A 12,563-nucleotide genomic window follows, 5' to 3' on the forward strand; every position below is an offset into this window, starting at 1 on the left:
GTCATGTGAGTCTCAGTGACTGGCATAACCCCTAAAGAAAGAAGAGGAGAGTTTCACTTTGTAACATAATGGTTTTATATTTGTGATTTTCTGTGCCAGCTTTGAGTCACGCAGAACAGACAAAAATGTGAGCCCAGCCCTGTAAAGTTCACAAGTTCTGCAGTCCAGGTGCTTCCTGACATTAGATTACAGAAAGGATGCAGCTCAAAATTCCTTGTTACCTAATCTTCTAAAATGTGCATTTGCCTTCTACAGCAGGTCTTCCCAAGCTTGTGGTGTTTATCCCACAGGACTACAGGAACTAATTCATGGTAGTAGCCCATGCACAAAATCCATCCTGCTATATTTCTCTGAAGGAGACAGCCTGGCAGAAAGCCTGGAATTCTTGTCTCTGCCTTCAAATGAGAAGAGGATATGGGGAGTGGGATATGCCTCCTCTTGCTCTGTGTTCATATAGACTAACAGGGTTGAACACAATTCTTTTTCTCTGCTGATGGTACCCAAACTAGAAAAATTCAGAAATCATGGATTTTAGAGAGCTATTAGAAATGGAATAAATCTGTTTTAAATATCCATTAACAAGGTAGCAGCTTCCACAAGTTTTCTATCAAGAATTAACCATGGCCTGTTGGAAACTTGCTGCTTCTCCTTTCTGTCTCCTTCTGCTGAATAGTGGCTTGTTTGCTAGCACATCCTTGTCAGTCACTTGTCTGGGAGGCCTACGCAGTGCTGAGTCTGAGGTGAGCTGGCAAGTCCATGTATAGAGTTATCCTGTGTCCCAGCCTGCTTTGGCAGGCATTGGTGCTTTTGCCTGGGGCTGCTGATGGCTGAACTCTGTACTTCATGACATGCTGGAAATAAGGTAAAAATATTGCAGTAGGTACAAAAGTCAATGTGCCACTGTTGACGCCTGTAATTATTTTAAATTAGTGTAGCGGTATGGTGTGCTGCTCTGTTTTCCTCCACTATAGGCAGTAAATAGCCTGCTACTTTGATCTGCTCAGCAAAACAGAGTGGATTCCTTTTGTCTGTAAAAAGCAGTTGGGTGAAAGGAAAGAGCAAAGGAACCTGAAGGTATTTGTCTGGATTGGCACTAGATTTGAATACATTCACTGCCAAGATAATAACCCATATGTGTATTGCTAATGCCAATTTTGTTTGTATTCCTTATTACTTCTAGAGCGCAGCTCTGGTCCAGACCAGTATGCTCTGACTTCACCTTGGGAGATGTGATTTTGGAAGGAAAATAAGGCCTGGTTGTGCAGTGTGCCTGTAGTATGCCTTCCTGTGATCCTCTCATCACAAGCATTATGTCAAATAGGACTCCCCTTGTTCTTGGCATATAGGACAGGCACATTCTTTGATGGGAAGCTTGCACTTCCTGTTACTTTTGAATGTGGATATTCATATTTAAGGAGTTTCAGCTATGCAAATAAGCTGTTCTATACCATTCACCAGATGCAAAGCTGACTGAAAATGAGCACGGTTGGCATGTGAAAGGCTTGTACTGAGGTCAAACATCTCTGAGGGTCAGGGAGGGCCACAAATTTAGAATTAATACTTCAATTTTAAAACATCTGTTCTTTGGCTGGGGCAAGTATCCATGAAGCTTGGAAGATAGCTTCATCTCATCCCGGCTTATCCCACATTTTCTAAGAAAATGTTCATGGTTCACATCTATTTTATTTACTGTCTAATAGATTTACTGTTTTCTTGTCATAACTAGAAAAGAAACAAACATCTTTTGACAAACGTGGTTTTAAAAATGGGGTTATAATTCCAGGGCCTTCAAAATCCCACGCTGCAATGAATGCAGATATTCCTGATTTGTTTTGCAGGGCAGAAATGATTGTTACATGGCTCATACTATATAATATGGTTCTTTCTTTGATTATTAAATGCATGCTTAGTATTGAGCATAAATTGTGAATGCAAAATTCTTAACTCTTATAGCAAAGTATAGAGAATGAGACATTAAAATTCTTAGCATACCAAAGGGTATGAACCAGATTTGGGAATCTGATAAGGACTTTTAACACCTCTTTGAAGAGAAGGTGGAAGCAGAGTAATTTCAACAAGATCTATGTCAGAAGTATGGAATGAAATCTCTTCTGAACCCAGCCTCTTGCATTCAGAAACTGTACATCCATGAAATTCTCAAATAAAATAACGTAAAATCTAGGTTTCTTCCTCTTAGAGGACAGAGGAAATGTGAGAAATTTAAGATTGTAACAGTATGCAAATGCTGTGGTTTTGCAAAAACCCGCTTTAAAGATATAACATTGAAAACAATTGCAAATGCAGAGGCAAACGTATCTTCTCCAGTGCTGTCCATTCACATTAAGTCAGCTGATCAGGAATAATTATAAACATGTTTTTGATGGTGGTGGAGAGGCAGGCCTCGTGAAGGCACATGTGGCTCTGTGGATTTGCAAATGCATAGTGGTTGACACGGCTGTTAGTGACAGTGAGAACACTCCAAACACAAATTATGTTCTACCTCTGTGAAATTAAACACGTTCCTCAGCTGTTAGGTAAGTTTGTTTTGACTCTGGTTAAAGTAGATTGAAACAACGCAAGCTTGTGCCTTAGCGTCCAGAGAAGGGAAAACTGGGGAGAAGGGTGGCTATGAGCGTAGAAGTGTGTGTGTGGGAGAGGCCTCTCTTTGCCTTAGCAGAAAAAAATGAGCTGCACTATGTTCATTGCTTTCTCTCCCTCTCTGTCTCTTTATGCTGTTATCTTGAAAATCTCAAAACTTTTTAAACTTTGTTTAATTTTCCTGTAGCTGAAATTTCTCTCATTTAACTTTAGCTGCTCCTAGTTAGACGTCTACAACAGGAATCAGTTACCTAAACACAGACATGTAGTGCCATTTCACATGCCTTGCAGTGTCATTTTAGATGCCCTACAGTTTATGAGATATTCACAGATGGCAGATGTGCCACAGGACTTCAGGGAAATCTGTACTCTTCTGGAGCAATAGTCATTTTGTTAGGGAATCTCACATAAGACTACATGGGATCCTACATTTATTCCATACTCTAAGTCAGCTATCTTGGCACCTTCTGTTGTCAGAGAAGAGAGAGGATGGGTGCATAGATGATTATGATACCTACCTTAGACACCTGGACAAATCAGTCATCCTCTCAAATTATTTGTCTCTTCCTCTGCTAGGGACCTCAGGTGGCAAGGTAAGTTTAGGATTCTAATTTGTGAATAGCAGAAGGTACTTAATGTGAATACTGTCCTTTGTGAACAAAGAAATACAGAAATTGTGGGCTTAAAGTATAAAGAGTTTGATTTAATACTAGTACTGAAGTTTATCACTTATAGATGGATTGTGGGAAGTTCCAAGGATAGAACTAGCTGAAACTCCTGTAAATTAAAGGTGCAGCTGAAAATCTGAATTGTGAAGTTTTTTTCCTAGAATCATCTGGTATTTAAAGAAATACTAGAAGGTTTTTATTTGGTTATGTTCAATCTGTTAAATATGTTTAATCAGCCAGGGGAACTGTACTCCTCAGTATTACTGAAGAATATATACATGCATACATATATTTATGTGTGTATATATATGTTAGTATTAGGCCATTCACCTCAATTTTAAAGTGGCTTGTTAACTGCCACCTCTCTAAAGCAGATTTGTTGCAGCTGTGACTGTCTGGGGGATAGAAATGAAGCAAGATTTGTGAGAGGTAACAGTACGGTATTTCTTATTAGACCCACTACTCTAGCAGGAGAAAACAGAAGAACATTGAACACACAGCCACTCCTTTAGGTTCTACAAGCTCCTCTGTTTTCTTCCAATTATTTCAGTGCAGCTATTAAAAGATTCCACTCCCCTTGCAAAACTAGCCTGATTTATGACTATCTTAAGGAATGCAAATCTATTAATAGTGGAAATGAGGTAAGGAGGTCAGGACTGTGATCAGAACACCAGGTATGACCTTTAGAGTCATCCCTCTCTCACTTCAGTTAGACTCAAAATAGTAAAATGATTTTTCTAATGTTCCAAAGCAGCATGGGGCAAATAGCAGTGAAGTATAGTATGATACAGGTTTCAGTGCCATTTGAATGCCAACAGCATGATTCTGAGTTTTGGTTAAGCTATTCAACATAAAGCTCCGAGAAGGAGAAAAGGACTGTTTTTGTCACTGTCGTATGTCCCCACAGGCTGACACAGGATACAGGCTGAACACACACATCCCACACCAGAGAACAACCCCTACACTGCCTTATGGTGCAAATGGAGGCAAGTGCAACGCAAAATATAATAAAGACCAAAACTTTTCCCAACTACAGAAATTCCATGCTTAATTTTATGTCTCCTCTGTTTATCCTTTTAGATTTTAGGCACTGCTGTTGATACAGAATCTTTCACAATAGTTTTAGGGAGTTCTGTCATTTTTTAACAAAATGAGAATGGAAGCAAATACATTTTTTAGCTTTGAATTTAAAAGCTTAGGGTCAGGGATTTTTTTGTTTTGTTTTGTTTTGTTTTTTTGAAAGGAAATAAGTCACTAGTTTTTGGGTTACATCTACCAATAAAGAATAAAGACTTTGCCGCTGAAGAGGCTGAAGGCATTACCTGGTAAGGTTGACCTGAAAGGAGGGAAAAAAGCCTATAAAGCCGTCTGCAAGATATTAGACCTTAAAATGAGGTTTAATCAGGGTGTAAGGGGCTTATTAAATGTCTGTGTGGTTTGGATCCTAAGGTGATTTTCTGCCCTTTGATTGTTTTGCACACGGCTATTTTAAATATATGCAATAATAGTGTTATTCCCTTGGTACTGGAACATCGTGTGCAGGCCACAACCAGCTGAACTCTGAATGTTATGTTTATTTCTTCTCCGTGTTTCTCTGCTTGCTTCCCTGTATGTATTGGAATATGTATGCGCAGTGCAGTTTCTTCATTGGATTTTTTTTGCATTCTTTTCATAGACTACTTTGTCTGGCAGTGATCTCTGGATGACAAGGTGAAGAACATTGTGAACCAGGAACACAGTTAGAGATGCAGTCTGGAAGGCTGGAAAACAGAACAGAGAAGTAAATATTCAAACCTAATCTGTCAGCCTTTTAAAATGTTTTATTAAAATGAATTTATGACAGTATTTGCTGTTGAAAAATCATAGACAATTAATGCTAAGATTTATTAATAAAATGTAAAAGTGTATCAGGTAATTAACAAATAAGATAGGATATAGTCTGCTGGAGATGCCACATCTGAGGTTTTATACCATATTCTTCTGTTGATGTAATAGTGATGAGGCTAGATAAGAGATCTCCTCTTGTACAAACTGGAAGGCCCAAAGAAACAGGAATGAAAGAGCTGCAGAATTCCCTGGAACTCACCTCAGTTCTGGACCATGGCAACCACTGTGAGAGAGACGACAGTGACTGCAGAGAACCACTATTTATATCACTAATTAGGTAGGCCGTTTGACATCCTAACACTCTGTGAACTTAACAAACTGTTATAGAGAGGAAGTTAACCATAGTCCCCTCTTTTGAGAGCTGACCTAAGAATGCCAAATTAATTAATCATCAAATCAACACAGTGTGCCTAGCAGCACTAAGCAAAATAGTTATTGCTTAATCTTTGTTTCCGTTGTAGATCTCAGTTCGAAGGGCTTCTATAGTGCATGAGCCAACAATGTATGCAAAGGTATGTGATATCATCTTGATAAAAATTTTCAGTAACTTTTCTATGTATACAAAAGTGTTTCAAAATTGCAGATGCTGCTCTGTTTTTTTCAGCTTTGAATACATAGAAATGTTGAGGCGTGTCCCAACAAAATAGTTGTGTACATTAGGTAAGGACTGCATAGTTTCTGTTTCACAATAGACTAAATCTTTTATGATGGTCATAAAATTAGGACAGTCTGATACTGCATGTGCTGACATTTATAGGTTTCTACATTCCTTGAAAGCTGCATTGCGAAAAATAACGGATAATAAATTATTTGACATAACTTTTCTAGAAACAAATAGAAAGGTTATACATTTGAAATGGATTTCATTCACAGCTCTCCAGTACCTGACTTTTACATTTAATTTCAGTGAATAAAATTATCTTAGCTTGATTCAGCTACTTTCTTAAAAGAAAGGTTGATGTTTTAGGAAATTTAACTTTACAAAAAGCTAGACGTGGATTATTTGATGAATATTGTATCCTGAGAGATTCAGTAGAACATGTTCTCACACTTCAGAAATCTTGGATTAGAACGTGACCAAATGTTTTATGAGCTCATGTTCCATCTTCATATTCTAGTTCTTTGTTTGTAATCATTTGAGGAATTTCTTCTGTTGATGCTGACATCCAAATGCTGAAGCTGAAAGACTGTTTTCCGCATATTAGCAAACTTGGAAAGGTTGGAAAAGCCTGTTAAAGATTGATTCTGCTAAGACCAAAGGGCATATTAATGTTTGTATGTATTAAAAGGTTAATTATTTTTTAGAAAACAGATCAATTAGAAAACTGGTTCAGTTATCTGAAACAGTATTTCAGAAATTGCCTTGAAAAGTATTAAAAGCTATAATAATTTCCATTTTAAATAATAAATTGAAGCTATGAGTGTTGCACATTGTATCTTTGAAGGAAGTGGAAGTTACAATTGAAAGGACAATATACTGCATGCTAAAGAAAGTGTTACTTCCCTAAAATCTGCTCTAAAATAAAGCATTTTTTGTTATTTTTATATGGCTATTTATATGGCTATTTATATTTATTTATATCACTATTTCCATAGAAGAGAGCTTGTTGCCATATCTAAAGTACACTCCTTAGAGAATAATCCCTATTGTGGAAAAAAAATAGGGAAAAGTGATATAACTTTAGCATGTATTCATTCTAGGTAAGATCAGTGCTGTACCTCTTCTGAAAAGTCTTAAACATTCATTAAAAAACAGCAATATATGAAAATATTTTAAATGCAATAATTAGTATTTTGAATAATAAAATGATGATGTATGCTTTCTGGTCTTGTTGTTCCTACCATGCTTCCTCGAGGAGGGACATGTGATCTCACGGATTTTTCAAAAAACATTCCCTCAGTGGAATGTTTCTCCTTGAGCAAGTATCTGGAGAGCTTCAGGACACTGGGAAGTACTGGGTCAGGGCATGAGAGTATATAGTCACTCGAAAAGGCCACTTCTGAAAAATCTGTCCATAGCATGTATGAGAGAAAGTATAGCCCAGCCTTACTATGGCAGCAAGAGGTCTCCCCTCAGTGATCTGGCTCACACAGCTTACCTTATAAAAGCCAATAAGATTTGACCCAAAGGTGGTATCACTAGTTGCTCTATATGGCAATGTATGTATATATATAGCATAGTCCTGGAAAATCTGCTACTTGTTTCTGAATGTGTTAAACCAACCATTCAAGCAAATTAAAAACAACTGTAATAAACAGATTTTTATTACACGCGCACAAGCCTCTTCATTTTTCAGGTTTTCATTTTTAATGCTTACCCAGTGACCTCAGCCAGACAATACAGTGGATTCTTCAGAAATATCCTCTAAGTTATGCATTACTTAAGTAATTTTAGTTTATTGTCTTTGGGAGGAATGAACAAGAGCCAAATGATCCTAACACATAATCTGCTCATAGCCCCTAAAGAGCTACATGAGTACTTCACCTAATACACTATATTTTCCCCTTTAATCAATGCTCCTGTTTACAGTGGGTGAAGTTAAGGAGAAGGTTTAAGTTTCTGCAGAATCAGGCCTTTGTCATGTAACTAATTGTTTTATATGTGTGTAAGTTATTTCACATTTTAAAATGCTTGAAACGTGGTTGCTGATAAAAATGTAGTGGCTACTACTGCTTTTTTGTCATAAATATCTGTTGTCAAAAATAGTATCTATATTTCTCATTGCAATTTTTAGGTAACAAATGTATCAGTTAACACCTAAAAGTCTGCCACCAACTCCTACTCCTGGCAGATGAGAACAAATGTATTTCTCTGATCTACTGGCAGTAGAAGATAACAATAACACTCGAGGTTTTGCTCTCCACCATCTTTCTCCGAGTCTGATGGAGAAAGTTATGAGAATCAATGACTTGCTGAACATGAAATTAAATATCAAACTTTAAAAATGAGTGTGAGCCAATTACAGTAAATTCCGAAGTGATGCATTATCCACCTCCTGGTATATTTAGTCACATCTGGATGCCTTCTGGAAAATATTTAGTCAAACACAAGTATTGTCATCAATGTAGATGTAGGATGGGGAACTATATGATATTTATTTTAGAGGCCGTACTAAATGATCTTTGATCCCTGCAGTCCCAAACATTATATATACCATGTGACAGAGGAGATTAAAATTCACCTGGCTATTTTTATCCCTGTTGCTACATGTAGAATGCTTGTGACTTAGTACCTTGGCCATAAAATTATAAATGTAGCTGAAGCGCAGGATGCCTACAAAATCCCACAGGCTCTTCAGAGAAGAGTTCTGTGGTAGACTCAGCTGCCTGCTGTGACCATGTCACAGTGCAGGAAAGATAGATAGGAGACACAGGGCTGTGCACTGTGTGCCTGTTCATTCACAACACATGCAGCTGTACATCTGGGCTCACCTCCAGCGTAGAACAGGACCCGGAATGGCTTGGAGCTCATTGAAATAACACGGACATGAGAAGAGTTTAAGCACAAGGATAGGCTCAAGTTGGAACTTATGCCTTGAGTGTAGTGTAGATCCATCTTGTGCAGTTGAGGATTCTGAAGATTCTGGAGAACCTGTAGCAATAAATCATCAGTTATAAAAAACAAACCACTGTCAGGCATTATTTCTTCAGAGTAGACATTTGTGTTTATGGTATGTTTGTCTTGAAGCTTTACATACCTTACTCTTTATAGACTGATGGGCGGCAGTCCCATGCCAGTAATCTGCAGGCTTTGTAATTATTGTCTCTAGTTTCCTTCACAGACAACAGAAAATAAATATGGGCTTGATAAGGACCTTGGTAAGTTGTGAAGTCCTTCTTCTTGCCTGAAAATGGCATTAACTTTAGCTATGACAGCCATAAGAATGGTGGCTGAGGAATTACTGGTCGAAATTAGGGTGAAAAAGTTGTAAACCACCCAACCATCCTTTTTACCTTGCAGGGATTACTGAAATCCACATTCGCACAAACCTGCATGGCTTAGAACTGGGACAGCTGCATATGCAAGCAGCAGATTTGATCACTGCTCTGAATTTGTTTGATCAGTTGCTCCGGGAAACCCATCAGCATCTCTAGAAACAAACATTAGGGCAGCAGATAATATTGCTGTAGAGGGCACCTTCTTCTCTTTGACCACTGAGTGTTCCCACATATCGTCATCAAAAAGTCATGGGCGTAATAGGAATAGCATTAGAAGGAGTCAGAGCTTATCATAGCAAAAAACCATGGTCTTACGGTCATGACTAAGAAATAACTATATCAGAGTATGTGAGTCATATCTTCCTCATTTAGCTCTCCAAGATAAGCAATGATTTGCATCATAGCAGCCACAATATAGCCATCACAAAACAAAAGAAGGTACAGATTGGTCATCTTCACTGTCACCAGGATAACCTTTTTCTTTGGTTTGCCTAAAGTGTCGACAGAGCTGTAACTAGGTGAAAGGTACTAGGCTGTGACATGTGGAAGATAAAATTGGATGGAATTAACTTATTTAAAACTTATGAAATATGAAAGGTAGCATCAAAGCTGTTCGTTTTGTTCTGCAAACAGCAAACACATCCTCAGTCTGCCTTCATGAAAACTTTCATATGCTTAATGCCAGCTGCTAGATTGCTGGGCTGGTTCTAGCAAAAGGTATGTCTAGTTCTTCTGCATATGACATCTACATGTCCAGGATTTTTTTCAGAGACATTCTTCTTTGTGGTGGCATGGATAGTTTAGTGGCCATTGACCTTTCTGCCATTGCCAGTGAGATAATCCCTGTTCAGGTAGAGTTCAGGTAGCTCTTTGTATCCTATTTTTGGCTTTTGTTGTTTGTATTCTTACCTACTTTCTCTATTGTATTTTTCTTGCCAGTGGGGAATCTGAGCTCTTCCAGTGACACTTGTGTTGTCTGGAGGTTGTTCGCTGCACCAGGATGCTTGCACGGTGGGATTGGGAACTCAAGATTCTTTGTGTAGAAGTCTCCAGGATATTTTAAAGTGAATTTTCTCTAACAGAGAAAGCAGATATTTTTCCTAACTTTATGCTCTTCAGCAGAGAGTTTTTGTAGAGAAAGTGAGAGTCTGCAGGACTGGACAAATATCTGATTTGCTTTTATTGAGTTTTCCAGAAGAACGGCTGAACACTAGCCACATAATAGTCTATTGGTGCAGGTTCTTTTGCTTTCCTCTAAATTATCCCTCGTCCTGTAAACAGTACCCAATCACCTTTCACAGCACTGGATACTAATTTAGGAACAGCTCCAGGGGATTACTAAAAGCAGCAAGTTTTTGATAGCTTTAGTAGTATGTCCCTGAGTTACATATGTATAGAGTTGCTTTCTCAGTGACTTTATTTTGCTACAGCTTGTAGAAGCAAAGATTGCTGAATGGCTATGCCAAGTATACTTGAGAGAATTGCTTTTTCTAAGGGCGCCATCTCTGTATTAGTATGCAGGAATTGAACCAAACTTTCTCGTAACACCTCAAAATGAAGAAATGTTATTTCTCTGCTTAATCTCCAACTATAAGTTGCTAGAGATGTTATTGGAAAAATTGTGTGTATCTCTTGCCTTTAGGAAAAGTTTTCCCTCTTTTTTCTATTAGCTGAGCCATGGAAACAAATGAAGAATACATTCTGTTTCCATTCACTATCAACTTAGATACTTGCTTTTATAACACTCCACATTAGGAAAGCTCATTAATTCTTTAAGGCTGGGATTCATTGCATTAGCAAGATTCATTACAATTCTGCTTTAGTGGGTATTTATTATCTCTTCTCAGGATTTTGTATGCATAGATTATGACTAAAGTAGATATGCCCTGATATTTGTTCAGATACCTGAAAATCCAAGGAGAATCATGAATTCGCAGGACTATTGTTGAAACTGTTTCTATCACTTACAGTAGATTGTTTGAATGTTGTGAAAACAGCGCGTACTATTTAGATGGCTATTGCAGGGATCAACTGAATGCAGATCAGGATGACTGTCCTATGTAACTTCTAAATAGAAAACAAATGTGGCCTAGCTAAGCAGCATTTTGGTAGAAGACAGTATTAGTCTTGACCTTTGGTCTTTTATTTATTCAATCTTGTTTTACTAGAGACTACACATCAGAGAGGTTCCCTCAGTGCACCATCTGTTTCTCTGCAATTGGGAATGGTAGAATAATTTTCTGAAGAATTGTTGACAAGACGTGGCAAGGGAACAATAATCCATAAGGACGAGATTTCTCATTAAAGTCACTCAGCTCATCTGCGATATAACAAGCTCTTGATTTACACTGGTCACCTCTGGAGCAGGGAGGACAGTGACTGGTAAGTAGCGTTTTCTTATTGTACAGGCTAATACTGAGGTTCTTGACAGTGTCTGGGATTGCTATCAGATCAGTTTTCATGGCACGGACACACTTAGATAAGTGAGATTATTCTAGTCAGACAGTTTTTCAGGATAACAGATGTGACCATAGATGCCCCATGACCTAAGTTACTCCGTAACGTCTTAATGTTGACTGGCTGTTGTCATCTCATTCCTTAGGCTCCTGCTAGGAAAGGCAGGTGGACTGCACAAGGCCTGCCTGGAATTTGGGCAGACCTCTCTTTTGTCTTGGACCTGCAGTAGAGACCTCAAAGAATTTTTCTATGTGTACGTCATGGTCTTCCCTCACAAACAGAGCTTTAGTTCCGATCACTTCTGCTCTTGTTGAACTCCCAGTTTGTGGCACATTGGCACAGCTCAACATTTCAGCCAGCTGACAATAGTTGCAAGCAGACAAAGGAAATTGCTTTAGCACAATTTCAAAATTAAGTATCTGCCATAGAAGGTTGGGTGGGGGGAAATAGCAAAGAATAATAAGATGAAATTAAGACATAGAACTAGAGACATGGTGGTTGGAAGGGATCGTGGAGGTAATCTAGTCCAACCTCCTTCCTGAAGCAGGACTACATGCCTTGGAGGGTTGAGAGCACAGGAGAGCTTACATAGGTAGGAAGTACACCTGGACTAAAAAGGCAAGGGGAGATGTTTTCTTCCAGCTGAGGAACCATCTCTTTGCACAGTAAAATGGAAGCTACTCTTATGGTATGATTGCCTCTTTCCCACCACTATTATTTCTGTATGTCAGTGTTCCACAGTAAATACCAGCTATCTTTGCAAGAGAATCCTCAAAGTACTTGAAAGTACAGAGTAAGTTCTGCCTCTGTATAATGTGAACAAGAGGAATCTGTGACTATTTTGTAAATCACTGGCTGGAATAAAGAGTTATTTCTTCTTCTGTTATAAAGGGCAGCTGCTTTGCTCATTTTCTGTTCTTAGAGTATAACAAGAGTTGGGACAGATATCTCTTCTTACGTTATATAAATCTGAGTAAAGATGTGTAAAAGCTAGTCAGCTTTCAAACAGAACCA

At 38.3% G+C, this 12,563-nt stretch overlaps 1 protein-coding gene across 1 annotated transcript in view; it reads left to right on the plus strand.

Annotated features, from left to right (window-relative positions):
- Positions 1-12,563, plus strand: part of CABCOCO1 (ciliary associated calcium binding coiled-coil 1) — a 256,921-nt gene that overhangs the window by 36,238 nt on the left and 208,120 nt on the right. Inside the window, exons 2-5 of the mRNA XM_068950804.1 lie at positions 4,942-5,046; positions 5,262-5,430; positions 5,615-5,665; positions 11,261-11,474. The gene's annotated coding sequence lies outside the window, so the exon portion shown is untranslated. The remainder of the gene's footprint in view (positions 1-4,941; positions 5,047-5,261; positions 5,431-5,614; positions 5,666-11,260; positions 11,475-12,563) is intronic.

The sequence above is a fragment of the Struthio camelus genome, chromosome 7, assembly GCF_040807025.1.
Source record: "Struthio camelus isolate bStrCam1 chromosome 7, bStrCam1.hap1, whole genome shotgun sequence".
Taxonomy (NCBI): Eukaryota; Metazoa; Chordata; class Aves; order Struthioniformes; family Struthionidae; genus Struthio; species Struthio camelus.